The sequence below is a fragment of the Eucyclogobius newberryi genome, unplaced genomic scaffold, assembly GCF_026437365.1.
Source record: "Eucyclogobius newberryi isolate DKJ021-1_F unplaced genomic scaffold, fEucNew1.0.hap1 SCAF_1, whole genome shotgun sequence".
Classification (NCBI taxonomy): Eukaryota; Metazoa; Chordata; class Actinopteri; order Gobiiformes; family Gobiidae; genus Eucyclogobius; species Eucyclogobius newberryi.
The window spans coordinates 39,694,597-39,709,149 of record NW_027315723.1 but is presented as its reverse complement, the minus strand read 5'-3'; positions in this window follow the sequence as shown (position 1 = coordinate 39,709,149).

The following is a 14,553-nucleotide window of genomic DNA, read 5'->3' as shown; positions in this document are numbered from 1 at the left end:
TATTTCTATGCCAGAATTTTCATCAAATTAAAATCATCATTTGTTAAAAGGAGAAACCTGTATTAAACCTGTATTTTTTTTCATTTTACTGTAGTTTTCTTTTCATATCATATTCAAAAAGCTCTACATGGGTCAAATTTCTCAAATTTGAATGGAAAATGGCACCATTGTGGTCTAATTCTGAAGAGGTGTGTGAGAACTTACACCACAAACATGTCCTCAGTGGTCCCTTAAACCAGCTTGCCAAAAAGCATTCATTTTTACTGTAGGAATTTCTCAAAAATCATATTCAAAAAGCACAATATGGGTCAAATTTGAAATACACACTCACCGGTATTGTGCTTTTTAATATGATTTATGAGAACGTTCCCCTCCAGGCAAGACAGGATATTGTACAGGGGAAGCAGGATAGGTTGTTTTGATGGTTTTCATTCATTGATTTTCTACTGCTGCTTCTTGTCATGGGTGACTGGAGCCTATCCCAGTGACTTTGGGACTTTTGATGGTTTATGGGTTTTAATTCAATTTGGGGTTTGGTTTCAGTCTTTTTTTCAATGTAAAGTTACGTTTATGAATAGTTTATGGATTTTGATTTTGTCATTGGCCTGTTTTGATCAAAGCTAATGATAATGTGTCATCCCTGTGTTAGCCAGTGTAGTTTTACCCAGTTAGGCAAACCAGATAAAAGGTGTCTCATTCAATCGGTCTGTGTTCTGCTGTCGGAGAAGAAGCTGCCGCCGGACCGCCACGTTGCACCGGGAACTTTTTGCACCGGGAACTTTTTGCACCAGGAACTTTTTGCACCGGGAACTTTTTGCACCGTGAACTTTTTGCACCGTGAACTTTTTGCACCGTGAACTTTTTGCACCGTGAACTTTTTGCACCGTGAACTTTTTGCACTGTGAACTTTTTGCACTAGCACTTTTTAAATATGATTAAAACTAAAAACTAAAACTCTACTTTTGTTTGAGTTTTCACTGCACTCCAAACCACTCATGGCTAACATCACACTGGTGAAGTCCGTCACCTACATGTTTCCATTATATCAAGCCAGATATTAGCGATGGGGAAAATGAAGCCTTGTGAACCAATGTCACAGCCCAAAGCCCCAGCAGGATGAAGCCTGAAGTCGATCATAACAATATTGATTATACAAGAATATATATAAAATGCTTTCTGCTCATGTGAACACAAGATTTCTTGAATTTTAATTCATTTCACACAAACCATAGTGTTAGTTACGAGACTTACTTGTCACTGACACATTTTCATTTGGAGGCTTCATTTTGATACGCCCACTTTAGCTCGAACCAGGCTTCATCGAGTCTTGCTTCATTTTGCCCATCACTAGATGTGACGCCACCTGACCAAATTACAGGTCACATCTGTGGAGGGGCGAGCGTGGAGAGGCGAGCCCACTCACTGTAAGATTGCATGTTTTCAAAGCGATAAAAACACATGTGATTGAATAAATATAAAATGGATAAGTTACCGCAAATGCCATACTGTGAAATATTCCAGGCAAAGCAACATTTTTACAGTGCATATTTAACATTTTACATACAACTGGTTCAACTCTTTTTTGTGTTACTGGGTAAGACGCAGTGCCCGTGCTACACATTTCAGTGACAGTATGGATGTTGTCTGTGGAAAGAAGGGAGCCTATTCTTATGACATAACTGTATTTTACTATGAAAGATGTCCCTTGGTCGTTCGCTATCGTGCTTTGTCTGCTTGTGCTAACTGGCCCATACAGAAGTGATGAGGGGAGATGTTTAGCGAAGGAGAGAGAGGATGATATCAGGTTGAGCTGTCACCATGGAAATGCCTTTGACATGCAGCTGCCAGCACAGAGCTTTAGTCAACCATTTACTTTATATCTGTGCAAAGGAGGAATAATGGACGTTCGGTATCAAGCAGCTTTTGAGAATTAGAGTAAACATGCATGGGGTGAAGTGATTACTGTAAAGAAGCAACAGCACAATTTGCATGAGATTAAAAATGGTTTAATTTGTTTAAGTTTAAGTTGTTACAATAAAGTTATGAGCGAAAATCAAGCAAGTTAGACTGCGGTGGAGTTCACTGTCTCAAAAACAATATCAATGTTTTTTATTATTATATTTCTGTGCCTAATTTCCCCCTTTTTGGACGAATAAAGGTTATCTTATCTTATCTCATTTTATAATCTTGGAGACTAATGAGAAAGGTTCTATAGGATCTATAGAAAATGCCAATAAATCCCAGGCAAAACCTTAAGACTCCATGAAGTTCATTAGGTCAACTGATAATGTATGTTTTGTGTTTGTTCTTTCAAACCTTACAGTTTCAACTGCTCACTCACAGTCTCCTTCAGAGTGGTCACGTGCCTGAATTGACGTGGACTTCTTACCGATAGAGGGAGGACGACCATCTGCCCTCTGATTTCTTTAGTACAGTATCCCAGGTGTGGGGGAGTAAAAACGCCCCTTCGTTCTGGTCTGTAGTTCCATGGGCACGATTGCTTCACAAATGCTGCTTTTACCAGGTATGTTCTATGGGTCAAAAAGGACTTTATAGAACCACTTCTATGACAGTAATTGCTTTGAATCGCAGCAATCACTTCGCACATGTTGGCTTAGTGAAGTCGGTCGGACTCTGAAAGATGCCAAGCAACGACATCAGTTGAAGTATCAAAACCTAAAGAATGAAGCCTAAAGAATAAAGTTGTGCGGTGGAAGCGCCGAACACCAAAGAAGGACACTCTGAGAGATGAAGTCGAAAGAATAAAGTCTGGCAGTACTGCAACACTTGGATGCAAACCGCCATAAAACAACAACAGCAACAACAACAACAACAACAAGCGAATAAGAGATTTAAATTAATTATATTTATAGATACAGATACTGTATGTATATATATATATATATATATATATATATATATATATATATATATATATAATACGTCTGGTAAAGATCTTATTTAGAAAAGGTGGGTGCAGTGCTTGGAATCATACTTTGTAGTTTTAAGATGACCACCCTGCCACTTTTTCCACTTCCAGTCGAGTCAAAATGTCATTCAAATTGTTATTCAACAAATTCATAATTAAATTCAGTGAACCAAACAGCAAATTTTCATCTCAGTACTTTTATTTATTTTACTGCTAATTGACCTTGCTCTGGACCGAAAAAAATAATTATGAACTGATATTGCAAAACGTATTGAAAAATTGTCTTTAGGAAAATTTGGTTTATTTTACCTCTATTTTAGTAAGTTAGTCTTCTTTATAAGTCAAAAGCACCCAAATCTCACTCCTTAAAAAGAGTGCAAATTTGTGTTCACGTTTTAAATTGCATGGGTTTTTTGTGCCGCGGCTCCTGAAAATGCTGGGCTATTTGACCGCGCCGTTTTAGACCCCGCCGGGTTAGGGTTAGGGTCAGGGTCAGGGTCAGAGTCAGAGTCAGAGTCAGGGTCAGGGTCAGGGTTAGGGTTAGGGTTAGGGTTAGGGTTAAGGTTAAGGTTAAGGTTAAGGTTAAGGTTAAGTTTAAGGTTAGGGTTAGGGTTACGGTTAGGGTTAAGGTTAGGGTTAGGGTTAGGGTCAGGGTTAGGGTTAGGGTTAGGGTCAGGGTTAGGGTTAGGGTCAGGGTTAGGGTTAGGGTTAGGGTTAAGGTTAAGGTTAAGGTTAAAGTTAGGATTAGGGTTACGGTTAGGGTTAAGGTTAGGGTTAAGGTTAGGGTTAGGGTTAGGGTTAAGGTTAGGGTCAGGGTTAGGGTTAGGGTTAGGGTTAAGGTTAAGGTTAAGGTTAAGGTTAAGGTTAGGATTAGGGTTAAGGTTAGCCATCAGGCTATTTGACCGCGCCGCGGCTCTGCAGCCACGGCCTAAAAAAAAATCTCTATAATATAATAAGATAAGATATTCCTTTATTGTCCCACATGGGGAATATTGCTGTAGACTTTATTTCTACTTGCATAATGCTTTGTGCTTTTTTGTAGTACCATTTGTTAAAAGGTAAACTTTGTAACAACACATTACAATAGTCATATGTGACTCAAAATACCATGTGTATTTTGAGTCACATATGACCATCGTAACGTCACTAGTCCAGCGGGTTAACAGATTTATACTTCTGCAGACACATAAGACAACAGCCCCGTAAAGACCTAAGTTTGAAACATAAACATAGTAAGATAGTGACATTGATAATTATCATAAAAGTAATAGAGGAAACTTTACCTCTAAAATAAAAAAGTACTTGTATTGGGATCCGTGTATTGAGATGCAGAAAAGGTTTAGTGCTAAACTAACATTACAGGCAAAGCAATAACCTCTCCTTTGGTCCTCCTCTCTCCTCCTCTCTCCTCTCTCCTCCTCTCTTCTCTCTCCTCCTCTCTCCTCCTCTCTTCTCTCTCCTCCTCTCTTCTCTCTCCTCCTCTCTTCTCCTCTCTCCCCCTCTCTCCTCCTCTCTTCTCTCTCCTCCTCTCTCCTCTCTCCTCCTCTCTTCTCTCTCCTCCTCTCTTCTCTCTCCTCCTCTCTCCTCTCTCCTCCTCTCTTCTCTCTCCTCCTCTCTTCTCTCTCCTCCTCTCTTCTCCTCTCTCCCCCTCTCTCCTCCTCTCTTCTCTCTCCTCCTCTCTTCTCTCTCCTCCTCTCTTCTCCTCTCTCCCCCTCTCTCCTCCTCTCTTCTCTCCTCCTCTCTTCTCCTCTCTTTTCCTCTCTCCTCTCCTCTCTCTCCTCCTCTCTTCTCTCTCCTCCTCTCTTCTCCTCTCTCCCCCTCTCTCCTCCTCTCTTCTCTCCTCCTCTCTTCTCCTCTCTCCTCCTCTCTCCTCCTCTCTTCTCTCTCCTCCTCTCTTCTCCTCTCTTCTCCTCTCTCCTCCTCTCTCCTCCTCTCTCCCCCTCTCTCCTCCTCTCTTCTCTCCTCCTCTCTCCCACACTGGAAGCTCTATAGACTGACTTATTGATACTGATCATAGCGGCATCTATTTTAACTGTATGCTTTTAACAGTCTGTTACTTGTAACTGTTATGTTACAACGTATGTTCATGCATCTTATCTTGTAATTGTTTTATTATGGAGACAGAAGGCGGTGGACATCCATTCAGAGATGATATTCGCTCTAAAATGCCAAGGCAAATTACTACTACAATTCTGTTACCAATGCTAATTTGTATCTACCCCAAACAGACATTTGTTCAATATTATTGGCAGCCTGCTAATATGGACTAATCAAGTTATCCACTCGATACTGTAATGCAGTCTCCAAGAGGAACTGCCTAAAGCATCTGGGGAATTGTCATTTTGTGTAATTGAAAAACAAGGTAACAAACCAACACAAAACAAAGTGAGCAATATAGCGATCATTATTTTTCATCCATATTTCATCAGACTTTACCAACATAAACGCAAATATATATTTATGACTAAGTGTCATAGTGAGACAAAAACAAGTTGAGTATTAGACAAACTGAGTAGTTTTATAAAAAGCTTTGATGACGAAATGTTACTGAAACGTATGAACTCAACAGACATTATTGTAATTACGGCTGACAAACAAGACTTTCAGTACGCCTATGCTGCTGAACGTGGATGCAAATTTGAAGTCCAAATGGCTTTTCTGTTAATTGTTATTATTTATTTATTTTATATATTCTTTTGGGAGAGGATCGATCTTTCTCTTCCAACTGTTCTTATTATTGATAATGTTTATTCGAGCAGCCTCTCTCGCCTCATTTGTCCAGATTTTTCCTTTTTGCAACACTCATCTGCCCCTTCACCACTGTAGCAACTATCAGCCTCTCCATCCTACGGCCCCAGGGAATATATCTTACCCAAAAGATTCCACAATGCATAACAGAATTCATTATCTGTTAGGGCCTAAGCAGTACAAGCACCTAAGGGTATCCATTCAATATTCAACACATTTAAAAGTGAAAGATGCAACTTTTATGAAGGAGAAAACACCTTTTCTATTTACTTCATTGACATTCTCTGTTGGTCTTCGCAAATCTTTGAGACAAAATTGTGAGACTGAAGTGAATTCCTCTTAGTGCTAATTCATTTTTACATCTCTCCTCTGCCATCAGTCATTGGCTTTGAATTATTATTATTGTTGTCGTCTCAAAAGCAGGGCTTTTATCTCGACGAGGGTTATTCAATTCTGTAATAACAAAAGGACAGTGCAGGCAGCTCAGGGAGATGCCAGCTCCATCTCTACAGTCTCTCACATCTCGTTTGTCTTTGAAAAAGCATGATATGAATACTGAATACAAGATGCATACAACATATTCAGACGGTTGGAACATTGTAAAATATATAGAAAATATATAGTTCATCAATAAACATATGTTATTTACAGGCCAAAAACATCACAATATACAACATTTAAAGTAAATATGTGGCCTGTATCATCTGTCATTCATCAGAGGAGGAAGCATCACGCTGGGTTTATACCAACTGCAAGGGGGTGTGGCTAAGGACCCAGGGGAGCTGCAGGTCTGCGCAAAGAATCTGAGTCTATTTTTTCAAGGATTTCTTTGGCCCATAATCTTTATAAAACCGGACACTGTAGTGTGAAATTGGGATAAGAGAGAGAAGGACATGAACAACATCATCACACTCACTCGCTGCGGGTGGAGCCTGGGATGCGTAATATTCACCAAGTGGCACCTGGAGCGGTTTGTATTTACTTTTACGAATGTTATTGTGTACTTGAGCTGCATGGGTCACATGTGCACTACAGTGAAGTTTTACAGACAGGTAATTGAGTGTCAGTTGGTGATGACTATACCATATCCCGTTAACAGCGTTCCATATTGATATTGTGTCTTTTGGCATGACACTTTAGTTGCCATGCCACTGAATGAGTAATTAAGAATGGTGGAAAAGAAGAATACAGTCATAAAACAATTGTGCTTTGCTTTTTGAGGTAAAAATAAGTAGAATAATATTTAATCTATCGACAAAAACAAATGTTATTGTGAAATAAATTATCCAGTAATTGTATTGTCCAGTAATTGTGTTTCAATTACTTCAAATTACAATTCACTTATGTTTTTTTCTTCTTGACTATACATTGTCTTTGTTCTTTCAAACCTACACGACTGACACTTTTCAGCAGTCTATATTTCTGCTGCTGGTGCGATTACAGCTACAGTGATAGAGGGGTTTGTTGCAGCTCATTGCATATCATCAATAGACAATTAGGCATTCACTGGATTCAGGCCGCAAGCTAATTTGAGCCACGTAATTAACTAGAGAGTCTTAAATGTTCCCAAATGGAGGTTGAGCTTTTGGCTCACATAGTGCTGCGTTGGTTCTCCACTCAGGCCCGTGAGACAAGCTTTGAGCCACTTGACAAAACGAGATGTCGAGTTAAGGTATGATAAGTACGGTTCAAGTCGCTTTACGTCTGAAATCTCTCACTTTGAGTTCTCAAGCAAAAGGAGGCAACTAAATGGCTTATAAGATGGATACTTTGAAAACTTTTTTTGTTAGTGCTAAGGGTAAATTTACACTTGCAATTGAAATAGATCGATAGATACTTTAATGAGCCCGAATACATTCAAATTCAGCAACAGAAACATTTTCGTTGTGCTTTCATAGTTGCCTTTGTTTCTCAGTCAAAGGTCTTAGTGCAGCTTGGGAGGAGGATTTGTTAGGCAGGGTCAGCAGATCATGACTCCAGTGTCCAGCAGCCCGGGCTTCACCTGCGTCCTGCATCGCTGCCAGTGTCCAAGGGGAACAAGACTCTGGAGGCTCTGGAAAACGCTCTTCGAAAGCTTTTCTCTTATTTCGCTCTGTTGGTTTGGTTGGTGATGAGACACTCGCAGTAGTTCCTCTGGAAGGTTTTCTGCCAGGTTTGGTGTAATAAGTTTATAGAGCCAGAAGTCCATGCAAGCTCCATGTCCAGACTATCAGACTTTTCTGTTGGGTTTGAGCCAAAGGCCGAGTGTGATCTCTCCCGTAGAAGACCAAGATCTGGTGCTGTGTTGTACATGAGTTACTGGGCCCTAAACAACTGAAATATGGTGAATATGGTTATCGTTATATGTGAAATAAATTAACTAAAGACTACAATGTATTTACATTAATCAAGCATAATGTGTTTGTCTTCCTGAGTAAAGTTGAGGTTAAAGTACACCTTATTGCCCATCTCCGGCTTGGTTAGGACTACCTAACTGGATTGTGCATGTTTTAGGTTACTAGGGGAACCATGGTGGTGAAAACCCAAAAGTTGGGGAATAAAATGATAACACGCTTATTAAGTTCAAAGTTGGGACCTTAGCGGTGACTTCAAGGTGTGAGTACGTATGTTAATGTTGTGAATGAGACCAGAACGTCTTGTGCAGTCTCCTCACTTTCTTTTGTCTGACCTTGGTTGATCTTACATTCTGTGATTCGTTTCTCTTGTCTCACTCCATGGCTCCTGTTCAAAATGCCTGATGCGTGGCCCCTGTTGTGATGATCAAGTGTGAGACTGGCATGTTTCTATAAAACTCTCTTTTTACAAACCGGGCCTAATGTGTTCATATCAACCATTCAGTCTCATGTTCCCCCTTACAAAATACACTTGGAAGTCTTCTAAGTCTTGGAAGTCTATATTTGGGTTGTGTCAAAACTACAGTAAGTTTTAGGTTCTTTGTGGCAAGTTTTTTGGTTTTCTCCTAAGGTTGAATGTTTTATTTATTTAATATATTTGCATAAAAGAAAACTGTAAAATGGTCTGCAGTTTTAACGATTGCATTTTCTTTTTTTCCTTTTTTTTTTTTTACAAAATATGAATGCTTTTATCATTGGAGAAATGCATGCATTAAAGATGCACTATGTCAATTTCCTGCTCCAACCATGAGCTTGTTTCCAAACTCTGAAATAAGCTATAAAATGTGAAATACCTAAGCTACAATGTCCAGAAAAACAGAGTAATGTTATATAGTACTTTAAAAAGTGCAGTATTTCAATTGTATGGCTTTCCCTGCTATAACCCTCGCATCTATTTCAGTTCTAAACTTCTTGGCCTTGCGTTTTCCCTTGGCGCCTCATCAATTTCTTGACATTGCTTTTTATAGTTTTAAACCATCCAAAAATGAACGCCTATAATATTTGTTCTATATTTTTCCTCATGCATCCTTTACTTTGTGAGCTTAAGAGCTACGGGTTGCAATTTGAACAGTCGTAACAGGTCAAAACACTGCTTGGTGCTGATAGAAAACTCTGCTCCACTTGTTATCTCCTGCCTCGTCATAAGTGATTCCCAAATGGATGAGATATATCAGATTGGACAGTCATACAGCGCTGCACAGAGTCCCTCCAGCCTGCCAATAAAGTCCTTTAGCTCCATTTGAAGAGGCACCAATCGGCACAATTGTTTCCCAAGTTCCCCCTTCCCTCTCCATGCAGCATGAGTGTCGTTGAGCCCTAGTAATCCCTTGGTGGTCAATCAAAAGACTCCCAGTCATCTGGTTGGCTTGGAGTCGTAGCCCGTTTTTGATTTGCTTTGAAGGTCTTCTCTGCAGCTCTCATTTTGCTCCAAAAGTAGTCGACTAACACTCAAACTCAAACTCTCAAACTCTTTAAGTAGCGCTATTAAATGTATATTGATTTCCCGTAGTTTCATTTTTAAGCTAACAAAATATGTGAAGTATTTATCTTATATATACTGCTAACCTATATGGAACAATGCATGTTTTTGTTCATCGGTTTCTTATTGGAGCAGATGAAGCAGCTCTATTTCTTGTCACCAGTAGAAACTAAACCCAATGGCATTTGGTGAGGCAACTATTCAATTGTATCTGCGCAGTGTCAAAACGCAAGAACAAGGAATACACAGGGCATGCAAAAGTCAGAGCCTGGCTCACTGACAGCGCTCTGACGGTCACCTCTCCTTTTCTCTCTGCCCCACACAGGGAAGAAGGCTGAAGCAATAGCTTTTGGGTCCCTATTCCCTTTTATACCCCCAAAGAGTGTACAAGTAAAAGTATTTCTCACAGATTTGATAACAATTAAAGTGCTTGTAAATGTTGATATCTTAGGTTCACCTGGCTGCCCCTGACTTGGATGCAGGGACACTTTTTTTTTTAATGCTGGTACTCAAACTGCCCTGGCATGGGATCTGCTGACCCCTCCATGACGACTCACTTGAGCTGCACTGGGCCTCAAGCCCGGCCCACCGGTTGAATGGAACCTCCTGATAATAACCTGTCTTGTTAATCTATTTGTTTACACTATCTAAATTTCACCTGGAACTAATATTCTATGTTACCCCGACTGGCTGCAACTCCCTCGTCACTGATGAGTACCTGACAAGCATATCATTTGCCTTAGCTGTTTCCTGACCATGGCCTCAAAACGCAGTTGTAGACCTTCGATAAATTGAACTTTAAATGTCCATTTCTTTTTAAAAAAGGATTCTCTTTTTTATTTTATTTTTTTTAACAAAAATAGCCTACGTAGCCTAATGCCCACAGTCCCTGCTCAAGGACGATTTGGGGTTTTGTTCCAATGGAGAAAGACTTTTCTTAAGCGACAGAGACATGCTATATATTGTTGGAAAGCCTAATGTTCACACTAAAACTTGCGGATGGGAAAATAAGTGGGCCTTAAGGGGTAACTCTCTCTGATTAGAATCTTCTAGAATCTTTATTTGTGTTCTAAACAGTGGCTGTTTAGAATACACTATATTGCTCTGTTTTTGTGTAGGTATTTTGTCCTTAGGGTGAACCAGTTTCTGTCTTAAAGTGTTGATCAGTTTAAAATAAACAGGAATGTCTTGCTGTTTTAAAAATCTTTAGATGGAATAACATGAATTTAAACTAATATTAGTCAAGTTGAAGCAAAAATATAAAGGCTGAAATAATTAATCAAATCCAATCAAGTTGGGGGGAAATTAGGGATGCACCGATCCATCTTTTTCAGTTTTAATACCAACATCGATACTTGGGCTTTATCTGCCGATTCACGATATCATTCGATACCTTTCGATATCTTTAAAAGGAGGCATCACATGGCATGTTACTGTATTGAAGTTGAAGGGTTGTGTTCTCAAAATTGGAGTATCGGATCAGTATTGAAAGATAGAGAATCGATACCTGTTATTCTGTACTGGTATCGGTGTAGGTGCATTGTGAAAATTCAAGTAACTATCTAACATATTCTATGATACGATACATCAAATATTGGACACATTCTGGTCATTCCGATGAGTGCAAGAAATGCCAAGAAACCTTTGCCTTTTATCGATATATAGTGGAACCAAAATATTTCTCCAATAAGCTTGCTGTTACCTCAACCAACATATTACTCAAGTAAAAGTATGGTGTCAGAACACTACAAAACAATAAACAAAATAAAGTTATTTTTCAAGTGAAAGTAACCAATAACAAATAACTACCCACCTCAAATGCCCCAGAGTTTGAACCTCAGGCTTTTAAAATCTGACTGCACACACTGTCTGTACTTTGAGTCATTTCTCCTAACATACTGTAATTACATGGTGCACTGGGCTTTTGTTCCTCTGTGCAGCAAAAGCAGCAGCCCTATGGAATGGCCTTAAGGGTATTCATTAAATACATAAGGGACTGGATGAGCGAATGCGCAAATGAATGATAGAGAGAGAGAGTATTTAAAAACACTGAAATAGAGTTTCCATAATGGCTTGAAAGACTTTGACAACAGCATTGCACGATTGTCACTAATTGCTACATTTCTGAAAGCTGGAATTATTTAAAATGTGGCTATAACGCTGCATTAGAGCGATCCAGAATTATTCATATTTCATCATACTCTAACTCAGCGCCTTCTAACTTGCTTTTTATGCGCCAAAAAGTGTAGTTCATAAAAAAGCGTTAGAGAGTGTTAGAAAGTATTAGAATTGTGTTGGGAAATTAATGTGTCATAAAACGATTTTTATTTTGATGCCTTTTTTCTCTCAATAGAGTACATTTTGATCATTTTGTGAGGGCAGAAATATCACAAAAGCTTTTCAATCATTGACCATTCATGTCATGTTTTTGAACTTAAATTAATGCATCTACTGAATTGTAATGTAATGTAGATATTTTTATGTAGAAAGACATAAAACATATTATAATCTGTAATGCAATGTATTTTTGTATGTTATTTAAGGACAATTATTTATTGTAATATGATTTAATATATGTGTTATGTAAGTTGAAAAGGGGGCAGATAACATAAGATTGCTCGTCTTTCTGCTCCTTTTCATTCATTCTTTGTGTAACGGTATGTCATTGATAATGTATTTTATATGTTATGAAATAAATATATAATATAATATATATCTACTCGTAGCAAAGGGAATTACCATGGGGGTGCATGATGAAGTAATTGCATTTTTGGCATCTCAAAAGGGTCATACTGCAAGATCATTAAGTAACCCAGGACGTCCTCTCTGTGTCTCTCTACCAGACTTTTCATTTCATGCTCAAATTGTCTTCACTTTCATATTTACACTTTGAATTCAGCTCATGGGAAATTATGCCCTAATTGTTCTATTTAAAATGTTTATCTGCAAACAGAGATATGATCATATCTGTCTTTTCAGCATCACAAAATACAACTGGGATAGAATTAAACTATTCTCTGTCGGAATAAGGCATCTATGTGGACGAACCGTTTTACTGCTGAAACACAACTTTTCACACCCGGGTCAAATGTGCGCGAGATTCGTGGCAGATTGATCTTGCGAGTTCTTGTTTCAAAAGACCTCGTCCCATCCTTACTCCTCATAGAGTAAATCTCCCCACCTCTGCAAGCCAAATTAGTCCTTAGGGTTGGGTGGTCAAGCTGCTAATGCTTTTAGACCGGATTATTTTCATTTACAAAGCATTATTATGACGGTGTGTATGCTCAGAAATCAATCAAAATGAAATAACTTTCCTTGTTTTCTAGATGCACTATTGTGAAATATTATAGCTTCTCCAAAAGTGGCCCTCTAAACTAGCACATAAACACCTACCACCCTTGAATCTGCCTGTCTCTCTGTGTCAAAGTGTTTTGTGCAGGACGAGGCTGCAGTGCCTCTGTGACAGACTAGCCCTGGTCCTTTGCAGCTCTTGTCAGGCTGGAGTGAAAAGGGAGGCAGCGCCACAAAGAACCCAGACAGGAGCGCGATGTGACGGATTGAGATGTCACACTTTGCATGGAAAGGAGCTGTGAATGAATACAGTGATCCATGGTCAGAATTATGAATGGGTAAAGAAGCTATTGTAAGCCTTTTTGGTCGACTTTTTTAGGATTGTATCCAATTTGATTCAATGAATGAAGAGCATGGAAGTATGAACTGAAAGGTTTTTTGACAGCAGGAAGATAAGACATCATACAATAGTTAAAATATGTGATTTAATAGTATTTAGATTATATTGTCAGATACAGTTGCTTTACTTATTTGAGCTTATTTAGCCTAAGGTTTATTTAAGTCACATAATGTTCATTTTATTGACCTCATAGGAAAATGTGTTCACAACATTCAACCCAGTTATCAATACCACTAGTTAAACTTATTTCACAAAAACATTATAGCTTACAGTAGAATTCATCTGCTACTTTTACAGGAAGTTAGAGAACCCAAAATGTGTATAATTGTGTTACTTTCAAGTGATAGTAAAATATTGTGATCTAAATAATAAAACCAAAAAATATGTAAAAATGTTTAAAAAAAAAATATTACTACTGTTATAAATAAGTTTAAGTAGCCCAAGAGCTGAAAAAAGAGCCATTTGGCTAGAGTTCTAATACAGGAATTAGCCACCATGGGGCTAGTAACGTCATGCATTAGCAAATGAGAAGCATGTGGATTGCTGTGTGGATACAACAATTAAAAACTGCTGTAACGATAACAAATGTATTTCCACTTTCAGCTGCTGGATACTCGGGAGGTTTAGTGCCCAAAATCCATCTTGCTGCCCTAAAAGCTGTGATTCCCGCTGCACCAAGACTTGTTACAACAAATGGTGCAAACTTACCGGACCCCTGGGAGGAGCTATTGGCATTGGTTTTCTTGCCTGAGTTTGGACTTTGGTGTCTAAGGTTGTGTGTGTGCTGGCAAAGTAAGCGATAGAGAATACATCTAAAATAAATTGTATCAAAGGAGACAAGGAGATTATGCAAAATTTACTTTCAAGAGCTTTTAACTATGTTGTAAGAGTCTTCCCTTCATATTTGTGGAATATTTATTACTTGCATTCAATGAGCCATTTTGCCAACTATCCCTGTCTTTCCCGACACCCTAAACACACTTTACCGCTCTGTACTTACTCCAACCTGTCCCGTAGTCATTTTGGTACGAATTATTTTTTTAAATTAACACACAAACTGCAGCTTTCCATAGTTGAGTCGTCTGGCAGGGCTGCACTTTGTTGTGATGAAGTTTAAAGTGACAAACTGTAAAGGAACAAATGGAAATCAGTGCCGGAAGTCAACTGATATTTTTCTTTCATTAGGTCATTTTAGATCTGGTTAAAAAAAAAAAAAAAAAGACACAATGTCTTCTCTAAAAAAAATAGCATTTGACCCATCCTTGTATGCTGCTAATGCAACCAATATGTGCGGTCAGGAGTACCTGGAGGA